The following is a 25,450-nucleotide window of genomic DNA, read 5'->3' as shown; positions in this document are numbered from 1 at the left end:
TCAGTTTTATGAGGTTCAATTTATTGATTTTTTGATCTTGTGCCTGTGCTATCAGTGTCCTGCTCAAAAGTTGCTCCCTGTGCCAGTGAGTTCAAGAATAGCCCCATTGTCTCTTATATCAGATTCACGGAATCTGGGCTCATGATTAGGTCCTTCATCCATTTGGAGTTTTGTGCAAGGTGATAGATATGGATCAATTTTTGTTCTTCGGTATTCAGCCATGACCTTGGGTACTGAAGAGCAGATTGGGTTCTTGCGAGTGTGCAGAAATTCAGCAAGCACTTTATTGTCTAGGCTATCTCCCCAGTCTCCAAGATCATTTTGAAGGGCATTATGCCAGGTAATATTTATGTGATCTATATGATTTTACCACCATTAGGTAACATAGTTTTGATATCCAAATGGTTGCTTCATTTGTCTTTGTTCATTTGTAGGAAGGAGACAAAAATGGAAGATTTTAAAACTTGCTTTTGGATACAAGGCAATCCCACTAGGTAACTGACTACCAAATGCTAGGACTACAGGAATATACCAACACACCCAACTCACAGAAGTAAAGGTTTGTATCAGCAACCAAGGTTCATTTATTTTGAGAAGTCAGAATTACATATTTCCAAAGACAATGTACACATAGGGTAAACAATTTGGCCTAGTGTGTTTACTGTGACTTTATGGCTAATTACACTTTGAGTTGGTTTATCTTTTGGAGGATGCTTCATGGTAAAGAACACTCTTGTCATGTTTGCATGTGCACTTATACTTGTTAGTGTGTATATGAGGGTCATATGTACGTATGCAGACAGGTATTCACGTGTCCATTGTTCTTTGGATAATATATAGTTCATCTGATCCCTCCTTGCTTTTCAATTCTCTTGGCCTTGAAGTCTATAACAGACAGACCACTCTCTTTCCTGGACTCTTCTGCTTTTCTGTCACTTAGATGTATGTAACCCCATGGACATGATTTTGTACTGTGCTGTCTCTTATTACTTTTGTAAGGTATCAACTCAAACACCACCAGAACATCCTGTAAATAGGATAAAGTTAGGATCTTTATTTACTAAACTGAAAGAGAACTCTATTTAAATAGAATTTGGACAGTGGGAAAAGTTGAATTTGGATGTACTGGGAGTTGAAACTTTGGTTTGAAATGCTTTTAATTTGGGTCTTGGATTCGGGTTGGGTAGGGATTACCATGGCAACCCAGAAGCGATGTTAACAGCAAAGAGTTTTGAAGGAAGAGATTTGAAGATACAAACTGTTAGCCTTTTCCACTGAAGAGTTCTGGTTGATTCCAGGAGTTTCTATCTTGAATAACAAAGTCACTTGCCTGGACTCAAGTATGCTGGAGAGATGACATCTTAATAAAGATAATTCTGGGGTTGACATTTAGTTATGTGTGGGAAGAATAGATCTGAGTGCAGAAAGAGATGATTTGGGTTTCATTATCTGAATTTTTAATGTATACAACTGGGTAGCTGATGGCAATGAGAATACACATTTCCTCAATATAGTCTGCACTTAATCAATATTAGGGCATTCAAGGATGATCACCACAAGAAAATTCCTTTGAATTCTTGCATAGCTAGATAGTATTTGAGTATCTAACAGAAAACTCTATCCTTTGTCATCTTGTCTAGGCACAATTCTTTGTTCGCAGTTTACATCAGGGATGTAACTCTTAATGTGTCCATGATACTTGAGTACCACAGTATATGATAACTACTGAGTTCCTCATTGTTAACACAATAACTAACAAAAGCAACTTAAGGGAAGAAAGGCATATCCCGGCTCACAGTTTAGAGGGTTCAATCCATCATGGTAAAGAGGCAATGAAGGCTTTATGGTATGAGACACTAGGTGAGACGACTCATTTCTCAGGGAACTTAATGCACATAAGCTTGAAAGCTTGCCCTCACAGTAGCCATATGCTAGCTGTGTCAGGAAATCCAAAGGTCAAGTAACCTCAGACATGACCCCCAGATGGGGAGTGGTTGCTCAAACTCTACAGAAGTCATTTCTTATTCAAATGATCTAAATGCAGCTCTTATAGCAATATCTGCAAACACAAACAATATGAATTCAATGAATACATTTTGAGACTCTAGGTTGATGACTTTGAGGTCAGTTTTAAACTTATAAAATTTTATTTTATGTATATAGATGTTTTTGCCCACACGCATGTCAGAACTTCCCCTGTGAATCCAGTGCTCATCATCATGAGAAGTGATTTTAATTCTGACTCCTGCTTTTCTGGTGTGAATGGGTGTTCAGGGCTTGCTATGATGGGGGAACTGGGTTCTGATGATGTCATGTAACTTTGGTTTCTGTTGCTTACGTTCCTGTGCTTGCCTTTTGCCATCTGGTTAACTCTAGTGCTGCCTGTACTTGCTGTCTCTGACTGAAGCATGCCTTTCCAGTTATCTCACTTGTGTCTGATCTCCTAGGGGTCCAGATATCTCTGTGATCTTTTCCAGCTGTACTGATTATAATGGTACCTCTAGAATGCCTCAGGATTTGGTGCCTCCAAGGCAGCAGTCCAGCTAGGTGTCTGCTGTTCTGGGTGCAGTGTCTCCTCTAGGATATCTCAGGATATGTTGTCTGATGCTCTGAGTTCAGTTGTTCCTCTGTGGCTCTGGGTTGAGTGGACCTTCCGGTATGTCTCAGGCAGAATCCAGGGTCCACACAACAGCAGACCCGGGAGAGGTCTGGTCCAGGCCTCAGATCCGGGAGAAGGGCGGAAGAGGGGTGCTACTCCACAGGGGCAGGGAGGGGGGGGGTATCTGCTGGAATCTGAATGCTCACAGCACCCAGCTATGGGCTTAGGGCAGTATGTGGGTATTCCTACCTAAAGCTGGCTGTGGGATCCGTGGAGCCTCCAGAATGTCTCCGGCGGAATCCGGGATCCACACAACAGCAGACCCGGGAGAGGTCTGGTCCAGGCCTCAGATCCGGGTGAGGGGCCCAGTGCTCATCAAAGCCAACAGACAGCATTCGATTTTCTAGGGATGGAGTTACAGGCAGTTGTGAGCTGGCATGTAGGTGCTGGGAATCAAACTCAAGTCCTCTGGAACCATAGCCAGTGCCCTTTTAGCCAACTTTCTCGAATCGATTTTGTCGTTATTCTTAACATGAGGTAATTTTTTTTTCAAATGAACTGTGTAGTGACTCACTTCATTAGCAATGGCTGGTATAGGACTTTGTAAGACATAAACACCTTAGACAATTTCAATGCCTTTAGATAATTCCAATTTGGGTAAGTGGCTGAAGACTGGAGGCCTGAGACGTGTTGAAAAGCATAGGCTTGAGGCAGACTGATCTTGGCTCATTTAGAGCTATGCAACATTGAAAAACAGTTTAGCTTTCCGAAGCTCATTTTTCCTCAGTAATATAGCAAGATCATTATGCCTGACAATATTTTTCTCTGTACAGTCGCTGTAATAAAGTACCACAATCTGACTGGTTAATAGCTGTGGTGCTTTATTTTCTCACTGTTCTAGACACTTGAAGTCCAAAATTAAGTTGCTGGCAGCATCATGTCCCTTGTGAAGTCTACAGCTTTGCCTCTTTTTGGGAGGGGCATGGGGGGGATGTTAACTTTTGGCACTCGTGGACTTGCAAATAAGTTCAACCTTTGCCTTTGTTTCACAAAGCACTCTCTTTACATGCCCAGTTGTTACAGTGGCTCCAGCCATATTAGACAGAGGCATACCCTGCTCAGTATGCTTTTATGTTTACATCACTAGACACATCTACAATGATCTCAGGTCAAAATGACATAATCGTGTCATGAAGTACAAAGTACTTGTATATTTATATAGAGTATAGACACACACATATACACTCTGAGGCAGAAAGAGAAAGGGATGGAGAAAGGGGAGAGGGAGTGAGATAGATAGATTCCTTTTATACCATAAATCTTTGTGCAGAGAACCAATTCATCTGAGTGAAAGGGCTGGCACTTGACTGGCCGTGGGTCCCAGCAGCAGCAGGATGTGGCTTGAGTGATGGATGTCTATAGAAGGATAGTTCATTTTAATTGTAACTTTTTGCTTTTGGCTATGCTTACCTCCTACCAGATTTCCAATTCCCTTAACATTTAAGATTGCCAAATCAGGCCATCTGTAAACATGAAAAGTTGCAAAACTGGGGTCTTTCACCGAAGTGCTAGTTTTAATATTCTGAACAGGGGAAAAAAAAAGACACTAATCCTCTGGTCCTGAAAGCAACATAGTTTGTAATGGGTATATACTCTCTTTCCACCCTTTGTGGTTCTGGAGTCTGGGGATACAGGTGGATCTTTGATGACATCTTTTTTTCTCTCCTTCTGTTTTATTTCCTGTTGAGAGTTTGCCTTGGCAACCACTGTGTAGAAGCCTAGCAGAGCCTTGCCTGAGCCAGAAAGGTTAAAACTGAGCTGACAGGACAACCTCAGCTCTCTGCTGTTGGTGAGTTATTCTGTTTATTCTACATATGTTTCCTTTTAATTAAAATGTCATTTTTAATTAAAAATGAAATGTCAAGAAGAAAGAAAGGCAAAGTCTGGGCTATTGCATCGAATAAAAGCAGAAAATGTAAGTCAGTAGAGAAAAGTAACTTTGAAAGGATAAGAACAGCATCTTCCCTGTGTTTGTAAAAAAAGAAAAAGACAAGAAACAATTGGAGAATTTTGAATGATCTTTGCTGTCACAGAGTAAACATGCACACACATGCTGTCTTTGTCCATCAGTCTCTGTCTCTCTGTGTCTTTCTCTGTGTCTGTTTCTCTTTCGATGTCTGTGTCTCTCTTTGTCTCTCTGTCTCTCTGTGTCTGTTTCTGTCTCTGTTTCTCTGTGTCTCTGTGTCTTTATCTCTCTCTCTCTCTCTCTCTCTCTCTCTCTCTCTCTCTCTCTCTCACCGCCTTCCTCTCACACACACATCTGCTTTGTGCCTTGTTTCTATAACTAAAAAGTATACATTTGATGTGTGGGCACATGCTTTCAGTTAATGTGTGATGCTGATGGCTGCCACATTTTTCATGAGTGACAGAGCCACTAATGAGATGTAGCATTGACTGCAGAGGGCACCCATAAATTGTGTAAAACAGCCCTGCTGGCCATTTATTTAATTTATTTGATAGAAGTGTAATGCCTTATAGTTTAAATGGGGCTTTTATTTTGTTATAAAGACCCATGTCTACAGCTTTTCAAGAATTATGCATGGCTTGTACTCTGTTTCAGCACCGCTCTGAGATAGAATGTTGTACATGGTGCTGTTGTTTCAAAAGGACAGATTCCATAGCCAAGGGGGAAAGACATCAGCAGGGTATGAAACACCTGTTGAGGAAACCCAGAGAAGCAGGTGCAGTTTGTAGAAATAAGTGGGGGAAAGACTGATACAAGAAGGTCAGTGCTGTTGACCAGGATGAACCACAAGTGGAAAGGAGCTTCTCCCAGCAGAACAGAATCAATCTCAATTTCTCTCTCTCTCTCTCTCTCTCTCTCTCTCTCTCTCTCTCTCTGTTGCTGTCTCTCGCTCTCTCGTCTCTCACTCTCTCTTCCACCCCACTGTTCTTATAAAGCTAGACTGAAAAACTTCCTTTCTAATTCCACATTTGACAACTGTAGCTTCCTTCTCTCTTCTGCATGGTGCCATGGATTCTCACCTCACAGATACTCTGTAACCACTGTCTCTCTTCAATCAGTTCTGATCCCTCACTGTACCCTTGCAGAACATCCTGTATGCCTTCTTCCACACACTCACAGCATTTAAACTGAAGTACAGTTGACAGCTTAATTTGCTTACATTTCCAATACCGTAAATATTAGATGTGCAAAGACGGTTTCTGCTCTCTTTGGTTAAGTCACTTCAGCTCCACAGTCTTGTGTAGTTCTCATCAGAGCCATGTTTGTGATGGAACATCTCCTGGTGTATTAATTTTTGGGGGGAAGCATTCAGCTGGTATGTTTTCTTAAAAATCAGCTTCAAGGAAGCACGGGTTCCTGTGGATTGCAAGAGGCTTCGGGAACAGCTCTGTGAACTTCTCCATTTTGCCTTCACTACATTTTCAGTTCTGCAGCGGCCTTTGAAAGTGACAACAGGCTTCAGACTTTGATTCTCATAATGGCATAGAAAAAGTTTCACCTGTATAAAAATACAACTCAGGAAAACTACCCAGAAGTGTTACTGTGCACTGGGCAGCGCGCTTGGCACCTACCTTCCCGGTATGTTAGGGATGTTCTTTCTAAGTTCCAGAAAGTTTTGTTGAGCAAGTAAGAAAAAAAAAAAAAAAAAGATCATTTCTATATTGGCTATCATTTTTTTTTTGTTTGTTTGTTTCCCTTTTACGTTATCTTGAGGAAAATGAAAACCAACTTGCTGTCCGATTCCCCAGGCAAACACAACTGCAAACACTTGTATCTTTACAAACTGAGACCCAATTGCAGTGGAAACCCACTTCCTTGCTTGCCTTTTAACTGCGAAGAAACTGCCACTTTATTTAAAAGCAAATGAAAGATTCGGACTGATTTATGGATGTGTACATTATTTACCCCACCTAGTTCTCATTTTTATAAATCTAAGCAATAAGTAAAGAAAGCTCTTATCCATGTCTCCGGATTGGTTTTGATAGTTATCTTTGAGAAGTGATGAAAAGCTTACCCCCTTTTCTTATATCACCATGACAGTCAAATTTTGCTTTGTGTCCTTGCTTTATTAAACCAATTTCTGCTTGTTTGTGCCTCTGTATCCATGGAGAACAGCTGATCAGCGTCCTTTCTATAAATTCTTTATATTCTGGGAGACAGTAATTTCCTGTGAGATATTTAGTTGAAAGTTTCATAAACTTATGAAAGATTGAGAGGGAAAAAAGGGCTGTGCTTAGTTTATACTTCATAAAAAATACTACTCTGAACCTTTAGACATGATACTTGCATTTAACTTTCTGTGTGAAAAATTAACTTTAATTTTTAAATTCAAGTTTCATTATAGTGCATTTAAAATGCATGCTTCTTGTCAAGCATGGATAATTACTCTGAAAGTGTATGCATACGGCAATTTTTCCCATTTTTTCTTAACTTATTGATAAATCTTAAAACTATCTTAAAACTATATGATGATGATAAAGAAGAAGAAGAAGAAGAAGAAGAAGAAGAAGAAGAAGAAGAAGAAGAAGAAGAAGAAAAGAAGAAGAAGAAGAAGAAGAAGAAGAAGAAGAAGAAGAAGAAGAAGAAGAAGAAGAAGAAGAAGAAGAATAGGAGGAGAAGGAGGAGGAAGAAGAGGAAGAGGAAGAGGAAGAGGAAGAAGAAGAAGGTGTGTGTATAATGTAATACATGTGTGGTCACATGCACCGTGGTATGCACATAGAGGTCAGAGGACACCTTTATACATTTCTATTTGTCCATCTTCATGGTAAACTCAGGTTGTCAGGCTTTCAGGACAAGCTATTTTACAGGCCGAGCCTTCTTGTAAGGCAGTAGGTAAATCTTATTAACTGTATTTTCCAGTTTGAATTTATAACATTCATATTATGAACTATTATTTATTTGAAACTAATTTGGATAACTGTCTTCTGAAACCTTGAAATCTGATTACCAATAAGAAACTTTTTATGTGTACAACAGAAAAAAATATCATTAGAGGCTGGGAGATTTGATTGCATGGGAAATTTACCCTTTCCTCTCCTTCCTTCCCTCCCTTTCTCCTCCCTTCCGATTCTCCTCCCCTCCCTCCTTTCTACCCTTCTCACCTCCTGTCCTTTTCTTATTTCATCCCTTCAACCTTTTTTTTTTTTTTTTATTTTCAAACTCTGCTTTAGTTTCAGGAGTCCATCATGGCTCATAGATGTTTGCTCTTGAATAACACTAAAGACAAAACATCCACTAAAAGTTTTCATATTTGTGTGATAATCTAGACATGCCAACTCCTCCTTTGATTTACAGCATGTGGGTCTAACTATGTCATAATTTCTTCAGTCTTTTTGTTAGGGGAGCCTCCCTTCTCAGAAGGCCTTTGATTGGAGGGTCTCTGTGTTCATCAGCAGAGTCCTGCCCTGGTTTCCATGGTTTTGATGAAAGACTGCCCTCTGGTGCAGAGACAGAAGCAAGTATTTAACACACAAAAAACCTATAACTCATTTACTTGATCAGAGAGTGTATTTTTTTTAATGTATTTCATCATAGAAGTTAGTACTAAACCTGAAATCCACAATGCTTTAAAACATTGAAAATGTACCTCTTGCCTTTCTTTTGGATCTCGGTACCTAGAATGGATCATGCATGGTTCTCATCTTCCTTACAAAGAACTAACTTCCTAGTGGGATGTTCTGTTTCTTTGTCAGCAAATAGATGGTGTTTCTAACTAAAAAAATGATCTAGTCTACTTGTGAATGGATTCTATACCTAAGTGAAAAATAAGTCAAAATCACTTTCCTGGGCCTTTTAAGTTTATGTCTCCCCTGGTTTTCTCACTATAAGGAAAGAAGAAATTTGGGGATCCTTCAAAAACTATTGTCAAAGAAAGAGAGATGCTGCCTCTGCCCCCTCCCTTTTTTTTTCTGACCAGCTTCTTTGATGTGGTAGTACCTCTAGTTGTGTATTAGATGCATACAAGGTGGCTTACTCTACCAGAGACTTCAACAAGAACATTTATTTAATGCAAGTGTTCTCTTGTATTTTAAATGTTTAGGGCTTTAAATCTTAACAAACGATTACCATCATATAGAAGAATTAGCTGAGTACTTTTTGTGATTGTGTTAAGAGTAACTACGAATCCTAAACCATTCGTCTCTTTTCCTGTAAGTCACAGTTAGGAAACACTAAGGTGTGATGCAGTTTGTTCTTCAGAATTCTATGAAATCTTCAGTCATGGGAGGATGTCTGAGTTTTTTTTTTTATCATTTTAGATGATAAAAGAACAGCTGAAAAGCAAATACAAATCTCAGAAAAATATCTCTACCCTCCCTCAAAACATTCACACAAAAGCCCACAACAGTAAGATAGCAATTAAGAAAAGAAAGAAACAAACAAAAAGAAACAAGGAACCTAAATACCTACCGAGGAACAAGAACAGAATGGAATAGTATTCAGCCCTTAAAAGGAAATGCTGAATCTTGAATGCTAAGTGAAAGTGGCCACACACAGAAGATCGACATGCCTGGAAGAAGAAAGGGGGACTGGCTGAACAAAGGCAGGCTTCTCCTTTAGAGAGGTGATAAAGATGTTCCAAAATTTGTTGTGGCATGGCTTACGTAGCCCCGAATAGACTGAAAACTGTTTAGTTGTTCTCTCTTGGTGTATTTTATGTTATTGTGATCATATTTAAATAGAACCATTATTTCAAAAAAAAAAAAAAACAAACAAAAAACAAACCTCAAATTTAAGCAAACAACCACAGCTAAAGAAGCTTCGCCTTGTTGCATGAAATGTCTTCTTTTATCTTGTTGGATGGTAGGAGGCCTTGGTGAAGCACCAATACCCTTCCTATGCACTGTGCACTTCTAGCTTCCCAGGGACTGTTTTGCTCCTAAGAATTTTACGACCACTTCAGATGTGCTTTCTTGTTTTATGAGTTTAATTATTATGAGTAATCCTTCCCCAGACATTCTCCATCCTTACAGGACAAAATGTCTGGTGGGAATGTAAATATGTTAAATGTTATTACAATATTTCTATGAGCAGAAACAAAGAATGAAAGGCCATTCTTCCCTCCTCACCCCATGCCAAAAGATGCCTGCACTGGCTTTCAAGCCAGATAGACTGAGCTGAAAACCGTACACTGTCTGTGACTTTGCAAACAAATCCACAAAGACTTCATTTCCTCAACTATAGATAGGGACAGCAGTACCTACCTTCTCCATATAGCTTCTATTTCATGGTTTAAATAAGGTAATGCTTTTAAAACATTTTGCCTAGGTAGTTAGCCATGGTTGATTTGTAGGCTAGATAGTTATTACCAATAGCAATAATTCAAAAGGAGATGGCTCTGTTTATTAAAAATTAGTTAACTTCACTTAATGAAGGCAGAGTGACCAGCTTCCTTGAGCCCTTTTAAATTGGAGTTCAAATTGGTCATTAAAATATAAGTATTTATAGAGAATTGCTCACTAAGATGCATTTTATTTCTTCAAAAGAAATAGCAGACACAACTATGAAAAGGACCATTGTACCTTTTGGGGGTTGGGTAGAATTATTCTCTTGAGGTATTATTTTCAAAATAATGGATTTCACTTGTTGGAGGAAATTTTTTCTCCGTTTTCATTACAATTGCAATCAGTACTCTACCTGCTTTCGGCCCCAGCTGAAACAGCTGGATCACCTGTTTTGATGAGGGATTACTCTTCAATATTTATAGTAACACCCATTTCACCAAGTGGAGCGCCACCTCCCCAAGGAACAAACAAACAGCCAACTTTTCCTATCACAGGTGACTGTTTTCTTTTGTATTAAATTTCCTTTCCTATGGATTTCACAAGCTTCAGATTCTGAAGTTCATTTCACCACTCAGAGGACACTTAAAAGCTGCCATGTCAATGTAGCCAATAGAAATTTAATTTCAAAGATTCAAAGTATCACTTAAAAAAATTCGCCATAGAAGCTTTAAGGACAATATTGGGGGTGGGGACAATAAACATAAGCTTGTAAACATGTTAGAGACCTTGACATTTAAGCAGGGACCATGTTTAAACAGAGATATGCATAAAGATGTACGTCTTTTCTCAGGGATATTAATGAAATGGTTAATTCTGTTGTCATGGTAACAGAGAACAGCTGTAATGAAAAGCTAGAGGTCTATACACAATGCCCAGTACAAGGTCTCTAATTCTAAAGCTGATTTTCTTAGCTACAATAGAAGTGGTGTGTTTTCAATAACATCCTAAGCCTTCACATCAAATCCTTCTAGTTAATCCAATAAATAGACCCGTGGCATAAAGGGAATAAGTATATGTTTGCACATTATAAATCTTGTCAAAGAAGTTTACCTATGTCCGAATTTAAGAGACGATCTGGAAAGCAAACAAACACTCCTTCAAGATAAAAGGCTATTTGGAATGCAACCTGAAAAAAATCCATTCAAATGGGCTTTCAGAATAATTATCGAATACATTGTCATCTTGCTCTTCAGCATGAGTGTACTTAAGACAGCAGTATCTCTAGTACCTCTTCCACAGCAGCAAAGGTGATTCCATTTTTAAAGCTCAGTACAGGAGGATAATGTAAGTGGCTGAGTTTGCCCCATAGGTCTATTACCATGGTCTGTGGGAAAGAGACTTCAGAAGAATTTGCTAAATGCATGACAGCAGCAACCTGCTCTGGATGTTGAGCTGAGTTTCAGATTTGGATATAGACCCACAGAAGCCTCAACATTTTTTTTTCAGAAATCTCTTCTCTTCATCTTTCATTCTTCAGGAGGAAATCCAGACTCTACACTTTCTCTGAACTTTCCTCTCTGCTCTGTGTTCAAACTTGGGAACTCATGGTTTCTTCTTCCCTGGATTGCGATCACTAAGTGGAGCCCATGCCACACATCGTCAGATAGCAAAATGAAATATTTGTCTTTTCCTTCTCCTTTTCTTCTTTGCATTTGTGTGTGAGACTGTATGTGTGTGTGTGTGTGAACATGTGTGTATCTGTGTGTGAGCATATGTGTATCTGTGTGTAAGCATTTGTGTGTCTGTGTGTGTGAGACCATGTATGTATGTGTGTGAGCATGTGTGTGTGTGAGAGAGAGAACCTGTGTGTGTATTCGTATGTCTAAACATGTGTCTGAGCATGTGTGTATGTGTGTTTTGTGTGAGTGAGTGTAAATGTATGCAAGAATTGGGGGGCAGGAGTCAAGTTTGAATATCATTCCTTATTTTCTACCTTGTTTTTTGAGACAATGGTGTTCACTGAAATTGGAGCTCACAGGTTCAGCTAGACTGTCTGGCCAGCAAGCCCAGAGAGCTTCCTGTCTCCACTTCCCTGCTGCTGGGTTGCACATGCTGTTGTACCTAGTGGTTTCTGAACACGGGAGATTGAAAAGTATCTTCACATGCTTTCAAGGCAAGCACAACACTGAATTATCTCTCTATACCCTTAAGTGACCTTTTAAAAACCTAAATCAAATTATGTCTCCTCTTTTCCAATATTCTCAATTTGTCCCATGTACTACCTGAATAAAATTCCAAAAGTCATATATTGGCTTAGGAGAGGATGCATGATTTGAGGCTCTGTAATTTCTCTCACTTTTCCTAATAGCCACATGTCACCCTGGAATCAAAAACCTTCTGAAGTTCTGTCACATGTTCAATATGTGATACATTCTCAAAATGTGTATTCTTTGCAGCCCTTCCCCTGCTGTGAAAAGCTTTCTTTCTTCTCCTTATGATGCTGTTCAATCTGAAGTTTCATGTAAAACTCCCAACTTCAAAGCCAAAAGAATTATTTAATATATAATAATAAAAATGATCAGAATTGATATATATATATTATGGGTAAATAAGCAAGTTAAGTGAATTGCAATGGGGCATGATATGAAGCTATTAGAAATGATTCAGAGGCATATGCATGTTGTTACAGAAAAACAAAAACAAACCCCTGTGGCCTCATTTATCATGTTATAATTATGCCAAAAGTTACCCTATTCAACAGAATCTAAATTTTAAACAACTATTGTTGTAAAATGCTCATACTATATACAATATATAGGGACTTGGAATTATTTTAAAATGTATGCACATCTATGTAATTGCTAAAAAAATCAACAAAGAGAACACCCATTCAATTTAACAGAAGGATTCCCTGCTCCCTTCTCTAGTAAAACCATACTCATATTCTCAACTTAAGCAAGCCCAGGTCTCCTGCTGATCATGGTAAGTCAGGGTTCTTCATGAGGATTTTATATAAATGAAACCTATACAATACTCTCCCTTTTGTGTTTGACTTTTTAAATTTCAGGATGAGAGTTTTTTGGATTCACCATGCTGACATTTGTGTCAGGAGATAGATCCTTTACTTAAAATATAATATCCTGCTGAGGACCAGCCTGGCCTTGGTTGGGGATCCTGAGGAGGGCGTGTTTGAGAGCTGTGGAAGAAGTGACTTGAAGTCGATGATGGGGTGCAAGATACAGCTCTGTGTTCTGCTGTTCTGCTTGAGACAGCTCTCTAGATAGCTCTCTGCTTGAGACAGCACTCTACTTTTCCAACTAAAGTCAGAAAGGCTGCTAGAAAAAAATTTTATTTTGTTAAAAATCCCACTAGAAAAATTCTAAGAGTGTTAGCTCTTGAAGTAGCTTTTTGGTTTTCTGACCAAAGTCAACAAACCTGCTAGAAAAATACATAGATTTTCCAATAAAAGTCAGAAAAGTTGCTCAAAAAAATTATTGGGTTTTCCAACCAGTCAGAAAACCATCAGGCAAATTCAAAATAAAGAACTGCCATAGCTCCCTAGACAGCTCATCTTTTGAAAACTAAAGCCCAGTCTTTTCTCTACATATCATTTCAGTCGTATAACGCAGGTTTCCTTTCGATTATCCCACAAATCAGCATTTTATGACTTTAGGCCCATAATTCTTAGAAAAAGCAAGTACATTTTTTTTTTAAACATAGCAAATGAACTCAGAGATCTACCTGCCTTTGTAAACACAAAAATAAGCTAATTGGGTCATCCTGAGATCACCACTCCCACCACACCTGAACTCACCTCTGTCCCAGTCTGACCTTGAACTCAGAAATCTGCCTGCATTTGTAATAAAACCAGTAAGTTTAGCCCTCACTTCCTAGTGCTTCGTTTGAACCATGAGACTTGTTTTTCAACTATTCTTTTCCCTTTACTGACTCATTAGGGCAGATGCCTCTGATCTTTTCAGGTTCATTAAGCCCCTCATACAATTCATATTGTATGGTTATATTTTGCATAGTTGAGAAACTATATATTCTTGAACTCAATGCTTCAGAGTTCTTTCCCACAGCCTTAAGGGTTGTCCTTAAGGTCTCAGCCTCACATAGATACATTCTTGCTTCTGGGATCATGCTTTTTCTAATTATCATGGAATCATTAACCTTGGTAGGAAGGACATTCCCCTGAAGGAGGAATATAAAGTAAAATATATACATTATACAAACAAGCCTTATGCCTGTTGGCCCTGCTCCAGGGGCAATAACTGAGTCATGACATACCTTCTAAGGCCATGGAGGACTTAGCAGTATCCCACCTGGATATTCAATGGTTTGGGGCTCTTGATTGCACAACATTTGACAATTGTGTCTCTCAGGCATCAGGATCTTGTGATAATTCAAGTATAAGTCCTTGCTTAGAATCTGGTACCCATTTCTGGTAAGCAAATATCTTAGAGCAAACTTTCCTAGTTTATTGGTTTTTGTAGAGAGTAGGCTGTGCTTTGCTCTGCATTACCCAAGACTGTGTCCACAATGGCTTTCAGGCTGTGCCTTGACCTGTGTGGCTCCATTTTACTAAACTTCTAGTTGATCTATTTTGAGTGCAGATGTTGAAACAGAACAATCATCTGTCTAGCACAAAGTAAGGTATAAATTGGCAGCTAATTTAATTATAAGACATCTCCAACCATGAACTAAGCCAAGTCAGTCAGAAACATGTGGAGAGTGGATGCAATAAAAACACATCAGAAAAAACAGGCCCATGAACTTATGGACACATAGATCAAGAATGACCTTACCTGGAAGGAAGGACACTTTACATGGTGACACCTGCTCATCAGCCCTCTTTTACTGCATGTCTCAGGGGATCAACAAGCTCCTAGTTCCTGACTCCATTTCAACATAATTTCTATTGAATCGTCACTCCTCTGTCCCTGTTGACTCTGCTGATCTTCTTGCTTTGTCTTGCCTTGCCATGGCTGCTATGTTTTGCATCAAACTGATTTTCATCCACCAACAGCTTGGGATTAGCTTGATAATATCTTATTTAAGATATCATATAATATCTTATAATACAATATTATATTATTAAGATATAATATATGTATTATATATTATATTTTGTGTTTTGTGTATATATATATATATATATATATATATATATATATATATATATATATAATTACCTTCAGTTACTCTCTCTGTGGGGCCTGTCCACTCTGTCTCTTTGAACTCTGAAGCTTCTTTAACCCCTTTGTAGCTTTTCTGCAATCTATACTCTATATGTGAAGTGTAGTGTGTGATTGGAGAGTTAATAGTAGTAATTAAGACTGCAATAAAAGAAACTGGAGTTTGCCAGTCAGCACACTGTCAAGCAATATTGAGAGAATATGATGACTTTCTGCCAAAGAAACTGATGCATCTTTGTGAATTACTGTTATTCAATGCATTTTGACATTGTGGAAAAACACAAATATGTCCCTCCATGTTTGGACACGGGGTGGATGCCCACTATTTGCTACAACATAATATAAATTGAATACTTTAAACAAGAACACTTGTTCTCATGCTATGGAAGCTGGGAAGTTTGAGATCAAATCACAGATAGATTGGATTGGTTAGGCATCATTTCTTATTGTCAGCATGCTAGCTTCTTGTTATGGCAAGGGTATGAGGCCTCTTTGGAGTTTCTTTTGTAGGGCACTAATCCCTTATGGCCTGTACACCTCTCAAAGCTTCCCATCCTAATTTCAATGCATTTGCTCTGATAATGTAACATGTGCACTTTGGGAAGTCAGAGCACACAATCCTAGCAAGCTGTGAATGTGTGTTTAACTTTACAGGGTGTTTCTAAGTTCTTTTCAAGACCATTTGACAGTTGTCTCCTACCTCTGAGTCAGTGGGACCAGATCTTTTGTTCATTTTGAAATATGCTATTTTCTTGAACTGGAGCATTTAAAACACTTTTCCTTTCTGAAAATAATTTATCTGCTTTACCAGTATATCAAAGTATCTCGGGGTATCTTTTCTCAGATAGCTTTTCATTTCTTAGTGGTTTTTAAAAAGGTTTTATATTATAGTTTTCTCATGTTACGCATAACTATAAATGTACCTATGAAACACACACACACACTCATACACACACACACATACACACACTCCCCTATAATATAAACACACTCTATCACTATACCTATGCATAATCAAAGCAATTACTTACTTCCGGGTGATAGAAGTAAAGTTTATTTTTTAAAATGTATGTATTTGTATGTGGATGCATATGTGTATGTACATGTTTATGCACATGCACTCTTCCATATGTTAGCATGTAGCATGTGCAGGTCAGAAATCAATGCTAGATGTCTTCTTTTCTTATTCTCTAACTCACTTCTTGATGTAACAAGCCCAAGTTTGCCTTTTTAACTAGACTGACCAACCCTCTCCTGGGACCCCCATGTATCTACTCACTCCCATCCCCTCAAGCACTTGGTTGAAGACCTGTGCCCAGAGCTTTGTAGGTTCTAGAGATCTGAACTCAACTTCTCATGCTTCCAATGTAAGTATTTTACCCACTGAATCATTTCTTAATAGCCCAAATTACATTTTTCCTAAGAGAGGGCAAGTTACTTTTTTTTGAGTTTTGATTTTTTATTGGATATTTTATTTATTTACAATACAGATGCCATCCTCCTTCCCCATTTCCCCTCCCTAGAACCTCCTATACTATACTCCCTCTTCCCTTTTGTGTTTATACTATTTTAATTACATGCATGTATTAAGGTCAGTTCTAGGTTGAGGGTCTAGCAATACAATAGATGCAAATAGTCAAGGAACAAGCAATACAATAAACACAAATAGTCAAAGAAAAAGCAAGGCATTAAACCCAAGTACGAAAACACTCCAGTGATCACTGTTTCTAAAGGCTTATCAGGATGACCAAAGTATCTGAGCCTATTTTCCTGTCCTGACCCAAGGTCATTTTCATGTCTGAAGCCTACTTCCTTGTTCTAGGCTAAAAAATTTAGATTTCTTTCTGAAATTACTTCTTTGTTCTAGCCTAATATTTAGATTTCTGCCTGACATTACTACTTTGTTGTGAGGGCAAGTTATTTTTTAAAAAAACTTACCCTTTTCTATAACTTTCCAATAATAAATATAAATTAATAACTTTAATGTGCCATAAATATATTGTATATAATTTAAAAATGAGATATGCTACACAAACAATATGTAAGCATACTTTATATACAGTGATATAACCTATACCATTCACCATGTTTCCTTAGATTTCTTCAGACTCATCCCTCCCTTGAGGAGATAGGTCACAGCATTCTTCTTCCTGAGCTCCTTGATATGTGTCTTACATATGTGTATGCATTGACCCTAGCTCAGAACCTAGAATAGACAATGGACAGTAAACTTAATTTAATTCATTTATCTAATAATGACTTGCTATATACCATGTTCCAAGGGCTGTGCATAGCAATAAGAATACAAGTTGCATATAATACAGAACTTGAAAATAAGTAACTCATATATAGAAAAATCCATAAATTATCTATGCCGTGTACCACTATCAACACCTAGCTCTTTGAATAAATGTTTATTAGTCAATCAAATGGAGATATAGTAGTTGAGTTTTGTATTCTTTAAGACAGTATTTTAAAAGATATTTTATCCATGTACTAGAAAAAAAACTTTTGGGCTTATTTCATTGTTCTGGTATGAGCAATTAAAATAAACTAAGATCTGCTAGAAGATTAAGAAATATTTGCAGCACAGTTTTTCCTGAAATAGCCAAAACAATGTAGGATATGACTACAACCTCTGTTTCCTGAAAAACCTGTAGATCCTTACAGGAAAGATAGAGTGTGGTCTCCTAAACACTGTGTTGTTACTTTCTTCCTTTTATCAGAGATAATCAATGATGACAGAATGCCCCTGATGTGGTTGGCACTACCACTATTTCTTTTCCTTATTAGAGATGACTGGATCCTATCTCAAGTCACTTGAAGTATCTCAATTGCTTGCAAGACCAGGTGTTACATATTCACAGATGTTACACATAATACGTAATGCACAGATGTTACATATTCATTGCTTGGTCATTTGAATCAACAATGTCATTATCCACTGTACCTGGTGATTTTGTGTGTCAACTTAACACAAGCTGGAGTTACCACAGAGATAGAAGCCTCTTTTGAGGAAATGCCTCCATAAGATCGAGCTGTAAGGGATTTTCTCAATTAGTTATCAAGGGTGGGAAGACCCAGCCCATTGTGAATGGTGCAGCCATAGGCTGGTGGTTCTGGATTCTATTAGAAAGCAAGCTGAGCAAGCGAGGAGAAGGAATCCAGTAAGCTGCACCCTTCCATGGCCTCTGCATCAGCTTCTGCCTCCAACTACCTGTCCTGTGTGAGTTCCAGCTCTGACTTTCTTCGGTGATGAACAGCAATGTGGAAATGTAAGCAATAAACCCTTTCCTCCTCAACTTGCTTCTTGACCATGATGGATGTTTTGTGCAGGAATACAAACCCTGACTAAGACATCCTAGAACTCAGATTGGATGATTTCATTCTCCAGCACTAATTTGCATGATACGATTAACTAACTTCCTTTGAAACATTAGCTTCCAGAGAGCCCATGTGTCAATGGTTGCCTAATATGTTTGAATATGTTTGGTTGCTCTGTTTGTGGTTACTATGTTCAATTTTTTTTTTTTTTTAACAAGGGGAAATAGAGTGGTTGCAAGAAACCTAAAGAAAACACCTGGCATGCATATGTAGTGTGTGTGTGTGTGTGTGTGTGTGTGATTGTATGATATGTGTTTGATATCTGGTACTTATTTTCTTGACAAGTTGAACAAGTGATAAAAAACAGTGTAATGATGCTTTCTTTTTATTCTACACTATGCTTGTTTTAAGCTTTTGCAAAGGTGAGAAAAACATTAGTTTTATATTAAATTTTGCTTCTAATTACCACTTGGAGGATAAAACATTAGTCTCGTGTGATTTATCTATACATACACATATTGGCATATGTCATAATTTGAGAAAGAAGGAAACTTTTCTGAATGCAATAAAGGAAGCCCATATATTATAAGATTTAGGTTTTCATGTTGGAAACATGTTTCTGGAGCATCGGAGAAGGTTGTCTTCTTATTGGTGAGTTCAGATTTCTTGTTTATTTGTGTTAGGTTGAGGTGGGATCACTCATTATACTAGTCAGTACATTACCTAAGCTGTACTCACTGAATGTCCATAGCTGGATGCACATCAGTGGTTAAGCTTTTGACAAGATGCTGGTGGTTGATTTACTTAAAGCAACAAGACTTACTTTTCAGCCTTTCTTGTTTCTTCCAGTGGTTATTAAGAAAGTCTGTGGAAACAACTATAGGGTTTCTGTGGTGTGCTCTACCTGGGAAAGCTCTGAAGTGGACAGAAATATTCTCCATGCAGATAGGAAGTCCTGGAAGAAGTAGATAACTTATCTAGAAATAGGTGACTTGTATCTTTCTTTCTACAACCCTGCATTGTGCTTCAGTCATGTTGTAATATTCAGGGCCTGCTGTGGTAGGATAGCTGGGCTCTAACAGAGTCGTGTTGTCCTGGCTTTAATTGTATTTTTACATCTACATCTAAGCATCTGGGTCTGAGGTGATTATAGGTCTAGGTGCTGCTTTTTGGGAAGCCAGGGCCTGTTTGTAGGACCTTAATGCTTAATGAAAAATGTTCTTGGAGGAAAGAAATTCTAATACAGAATTTTATTCCCCCAATGACTAAAACTCAACAGATACACGAAGCTTAGTGCTCTCATCTCATTAGTGACATCAGGAACTATTCAGATCTCTAAATTTGTAAATTATATCCATCATTTATTCTAAATCAATTGGAGGACCATAAATACAGGGATTAGGGCAAATAGATACTATATAATAGATCAGTGAATATTAACAGTTATTATTATTAGTATACATAATATTATTATACTACTATTATTATTATTGCTATTACTATGATTACTACTATTATTTACCACATTTTTTATTGTGACTCTTATTGTTGTTGATGAAGTGCCAATCCTGAGGCACTAGACTTAGAAACTGAGATTGACGAATGCAGCCATGTCATCGGCTCACCTTAGATTCCTCCCATTTTCCTAGCCCAGTGGAAAGCACAGCCGGGTCAATGGGTGTAGTACTCCAAGGCTCTTGACTGTTTGGACTCTCACTGTGTATTTTGCTTATGAAACTATATTTGGAGTAGGCTATGGGAGTTTGCCCAGAGATTTAGAGTTTGATGTGTGGTAGCAAGATGGAGCTACTGAGCATACCACCTAGGGAGAGACTTTATATGGCAGGTGGCACCCTTCTGAGGCCCCTGCCTTTACTTACCTGAGGCAGTAAGCTGATTAACGTGGGTGGCTCTGGGTGACTGTCTAGTCTTTGAATGGGAAATGTGTTTCTTCTCTTTAGGTTATTTTTTTCCCTTTCCCCTGAAGCAAAACATCTATTTTAGTAGAGTTTAGTCTTTCCTAAGGTTAGGCTATATGAGGTTGACAATTAGTCAAGTAAAATATTTAGCTAGTGTCTCCTGTTTTCTCACACAGCTCCAAGCCACAGGGTCCTGCAAGAGAAGTAAAGAAATGTTCTTGCCCTGGAGATGCAAGCAAACTTCACACAGGAGGAAACGGTTCCACAGTTAAATCAGGCCAGGTAAGTGTGGCTGCCTGATTGACAGTGAAGAGAATTGGGAACTGACAGTGTCTTCCAGGGTCAGCAGGCTAGGACCCAGGTGGTTAGGAGAGTACATCACTTCTCAGCAACCTTTGCTGAAAACTGAGGAGTGAGTGGGGTGCCTGAGGAAAAAAAAGAGCTGCTGGGGCTGGAAAGATGGTTCTGTTCAGTGGTAAAAACAAAAACAAAAACAAAAACAAAAACAAAAACAAAAACAACACTCCAAGGGTTTGCAGAAGACCTGAATTAGGTTCCCAGCACCCATGCCCCTATGTGGATAACAGCCTGCCTACAATTCCTACTCTAGGGGACTTGACTCCCTCTTCTAGCTTCTGGGTACACCTGCATTCATGTACACATAGTTTTTCTCCAACAAATATAATAAATAAATAAATAAATAAATAAATAAACGAAGTACAACTATCGTGCCCCTTTAACAGCTGGTTTTAAAGAGCTAGTACATGAGTAGGCTTGCACTGACGGTTCATCAGCCACTGAAGTTGATTACACAATGTGCCTGTGACTTACTGTTCTACATGTGCTGGGGAGGCCTGGGAATATTCAAATATGGCAAAGGTCTGATATTTCCACATGTCTCCCCATCTGAGGGAGCTTTGCACAGACACAGCCCTTCCTTTTGCAGTAGTTCTCTTTGAGGAGGTTTTCTAATTCCTTGGATGGGATTTTTAAGAATCTATTATATTAGGAAGTCCCAAATCTCTAATTTCCTCCTAATGAGGCCTGCTAATTTGATGACAGCAATGTGAAATCTAAATACCGCCCTCCTTTGGTCTGTAGGGTGCTTCATTATGAGATGCATCCAGAGGGGGTGCAGAGAGTTGCCAGACACATTAAAGAAGCCAGTGTCCCTGACTAAGGAAGGCCTTATTAATGATTTTAGTCTCAGAGGAAGAGCCACATAGAAAATCTTCAGAAAGCAAGAAATGGTGACAGTGAAATCAAAGAACCCAGATGGCCTATAAACATGTTAATTATGTGGAAGACCCAGAAGCAAGTTTTAGGTTCCATCCCAGCTGCCCTTGGAGTCTGCCAGGTAGCCAGATGCTGGCAGGACCCTTGCCTTCCACAAGTCGTCAGCAAGATGGGAGTGTGCGTTAAAAAATGTGCTAGCCCCTCAGCACATTTCCTTCTGCAACAACAATAACATCAACAATTCAGATATTTACGGGTAAAATTTTAGAAGATTTTAAAACTGTCACAGTGCAGAATCCTTATGTAGTTTTGTAGCTAGAAAAACAGAATTACAGAACACTGATTATATACGCTTGTCCATAAAGATACTGTCAGAATAAAGAAAAAATATTAGCATATTGTTGTTTTTGCCTCTGCGCTCTTCTCTGTGCGGATTCATATGTGTGTGTGCACATGTGCACATAGATGAGAGTGAGTATAAAGGCCAGAGGGACATTTCTCATCTTGTTTCATAGGAGCTCCCTATGTTTCTATTAAGACTGAGGTCTTAGTTTCCCTCCTAGCTGCTGCAACAAAATATCCTGTCAAAAACAACTTAAAGGGAGAAAGGGCTTATTTGAACTCAAAATTCCAGATTACAGTCTAGCACAGGATAGAAGCCTTAGGTGGCAAGAACTTAAAGAAGCTGGCCACATCCACATGAAGAATGGGGGAAGAATGAATACATGCATGTGCTCTTGGTGCCCAGCTTGCTTTCTTCACTCATCTAGGGAGTGGTGCTGCCCACAGTAGCCTGGGCTTCCCACAGCAATTAATGTGATCAAGACAATTCTCAACAGACATGCTCATAGTCACCCTGATCTAGGCAATTACCCCCTGAGACTTTCTTCCCAAGTGATTCTAAATCATATCAAATTGACAAGACTAATCATTACAGAAGGGACTATGAAAAAACCTTTTCACAAAGGAGATATAAAAATAGTTAAGTCATATTAAAGGTCATAAGACATTAGCTAAGCACAAATCAAAACTGCAATGAGGTAGTATTTTATATCACAGATAACTAAAATCTAGAGAATAAATAATAGCAGGTGTTAGCAAAAGTTTGAGGAACCCTTTATGCACTGTTGGTGATGATGGCATAAAATGCTATTGTTTGGGAGATGGCTTAATGTTTTTTTTTTTTTTTTGTTTTTACAAGATTACATATAGAGTTACCATATGTCTCAGTAAGTGGACTCATTGGTATCTTAGATACTCAAGAAATGAAAACATGTATCTATTACAAAACTTATATTTTGAATATTCATAGTAACTTCATTCATGCTAGTCAAAACACGAAAACAATTCAATGTCCACAAATCCTACAAATGAGCAAATAATTGATATTATATCCTCATAATGAAGTATTACTCACCCCCAAAGGCAAGCAGCATTACTACTTTCTACTACATGAAAAAAACCTTGAAACCATTGGGCTGAATGAAAGCAATCACTCTTAAAACGGTGCATATTGAGTGTTTCTATTTATACAAAATATCCAGAAATAGGTTAATCTGCAGAGACACAAAGCAGATTAGCATTGGCATGAAGTTGGAGTGAAGCCAGATGGGGAGTGTCGCTCATAGGACGTGGGTGGTGAGCCGAGTAGTGTTGGCTCTCTGACTGTGAATGAATTCAAACTACTGACTCATGCACTGGAAGTGCTGTTGTGTGATTTATAGTTCTATAAAGCTATTATAAAATAATTTATTGTGCACCAAGATCACGATTGCCAAGGCTTGCACATCATTGTAGACATATAAAAATGGAACCCTGAATACAAATGGTCAGATGCATAGGAACTAAAGACAGGGCCAAGAAGGAATTATTGATTCTTACTCTTGAGGATGTCCCCAGAGAAGAAACCGAGGCACTGGTGGCAGTTTCTGAAGAAAGACAAGGAACTCTCTCCAAGCATGAGATGAAGTTCAATAGAAAATGGGAAAACAGTTCATGGTTGCGGTTGTTTTGTGCATTAAATTTTGCTATAATATTGATGTTTAAGAACTCTGTTGCAAGTAAAAGAAAGAGAAAGACAGTGAGGTGGAAAGAAGGAAGGAAGAAAGAAAGGAAGGGGTTGATAAATAATTGAATAAACAATGGTGAGTAGTCTCAATTTTTTAAAATTTAGCTGTTAAGAAATGGGTGGAGAGTTACCTGGAAGTAAGCATAGTATATGTTTATGGTCTCTCTCTCTCTCTCTCTCTCTCTCTCTCTCTCTCTCTCTCTCTCTCTCTTTCTCTCTCTCTCTCTCTCTTTCTCTCTTTGTGTGTGTGTGTGCATGTGTCAGAGCAGCAGATATATGAGGTGCATGCATACATGTGCCTACATGTGGAGGCCAAAGGAAAGAATTTGTATTTTCAAGCAGTAAACTAAATTTCTTTCTATAAATTCAATTCTCATAGTAATGGTATATATACTCTAATAGGCATCCTTTGTATCCTGTGGATGGGTATCAGGATATCATTATAATATCATACTCAATACTTTATTAGAATTACATACTGGATACCTGGTATTACATCATTTCTTCACATAGAAATTGATAACTGCTAGATTCTTAATATATATATATATATATATATATATATATACATATATATATATATATATATATATATATTTTCATTCTTAACTCTCTTGATCAACATTTTTGAAATCTTTCCCTACTTGCTACCTCAGTCAATACTGCCTTATCAGTTCAGACATTCAGAATATCTTGCTTGAGATGATATAACAGTATCTGAAGTAGGCATTTGACCATTATATTCTTCCTTATACTGTGGTATGAGATCATCTTAGTGAGCCGGTTCTGTGTGAGCAAATTAAAATAGTTTGCCAGCTGGTAAGATTGATACAAAAGTTAAGTGTACTCCAGGAATTTCAACAACTTCGTGATAATGTGAGTGGCCTTCCCATCTGAGAGATTTTAATAAATTATCACTTGGAGAACATAGAATTGGCTCCAATATTGGAAATGTGGGGAGGAAAGATGTTGATTTGTGACCATCTAGTGACTGACTTGTGTCCCAGCTTAAAATATCTATATTGTGGAAGTAGAGAGTTAGAATTGTGACCGCTAGGAGTTCAGAAGGGTTAGGAGGAGAGAACAGAAGGCTAGACCATGGGTCCAGGAGGAATGGATTACAGGGCTCCGGGACACAGTAGGCTAAACATATGCCACACACAATATGCTTTATGAGCAACTGAAAGGTTTTCAACACAAAGAAATCGTGTTTAAAGAGATGAGCATGGCAAATCTCCTCACATGATCACATTGTATGCATGGTTTTAATTATCACATTGAACTTCCATAAATACATGTAATGGTTACATGTCAGTAAGATATTTCTTAGAAAGAGTGGTTGACTTCATTAGAATATCCAAAATACAGTTTTTTTTATTATTGACATATCAAATCAAACTTGTTAGAATGTCTACTATCTAACAAATTCCTTGTGCCTATGAAGGTCTTCTTTAAGGAAAGGTGACATACTTCCTTCAGGTCAGTAAAATTAAACACTATGTGATGGGAAACTCCAAGCAATAAAGTTCTCACAGTTTTGGAGACTGGAAGGCTAAGATTAAGGTGTCTGCAGATCCAGGAAGGGTCTGTATCTTGATTCATACATGTTGCTTATTTGCTGTGTCTGACATAGGGAAAGGGACAAACTAGCTCCCCTGGGGCCTTTAAAATAAGGACTCTAATACCATTAGAATAAGTTAGAATCATTCCATGGCTTCTGGCAATAGCACCTTCTCAGTATCATTGCCATGGTGGGAGGGTAGAATTTCTACATATGAATTCTGAAAGGACAGAAACATTCCAAAGCTAGAGGTGAGTCCATTCTCAACCCTGAAATGGACTGTCATCTGTTCATTTC

General features: G+C 38.3%; 1 long non-coding RNA gene across 1 annotated transcript; it reads right to left on the bottom strand.

The window, feature by feature from the left end:
• Positions 1 to 554: 554 nt before the first annotated feature.
• LOC143442117 (uncharacterized) lies at positions 555 to 9,156 on the bottom strand. Its single transcript, XR_013110050.1, has 3 exons — positions 9,033 to 9,156; positions 6,640 to 6,792; positions 555 to 6,062 (listed from the first exon to the last, which is right to left on the bottom strand). It is a non-coding gene; the product is annotated as an uncharacterized LOC143442117 (long non-coding RNA).
• Between the last annotated feature and the right edge of the window lie 16,294 nt (positions 9,157 to 25,450).

Source organism: Arvicanthis niloticus, chromosome 4, assembly GCF_011762505.2.
Source record: "Arvicanthis niloticus isolate mArvNil1 chromosome 4, mArvNil1.pat.X, whole genome shotgun sequence".
Classification (NCBI taxonomy): Eukaryota; Metazoa; Chordata; class Mammalia; order Rodentia; family Muridae; genus Arvicanthis; species Arvicanthis niloticus.
Note: the sequence above shows the minus strand (reverse complement) of the source record. Positions and strands in the feature narration are given on the sequence as shown.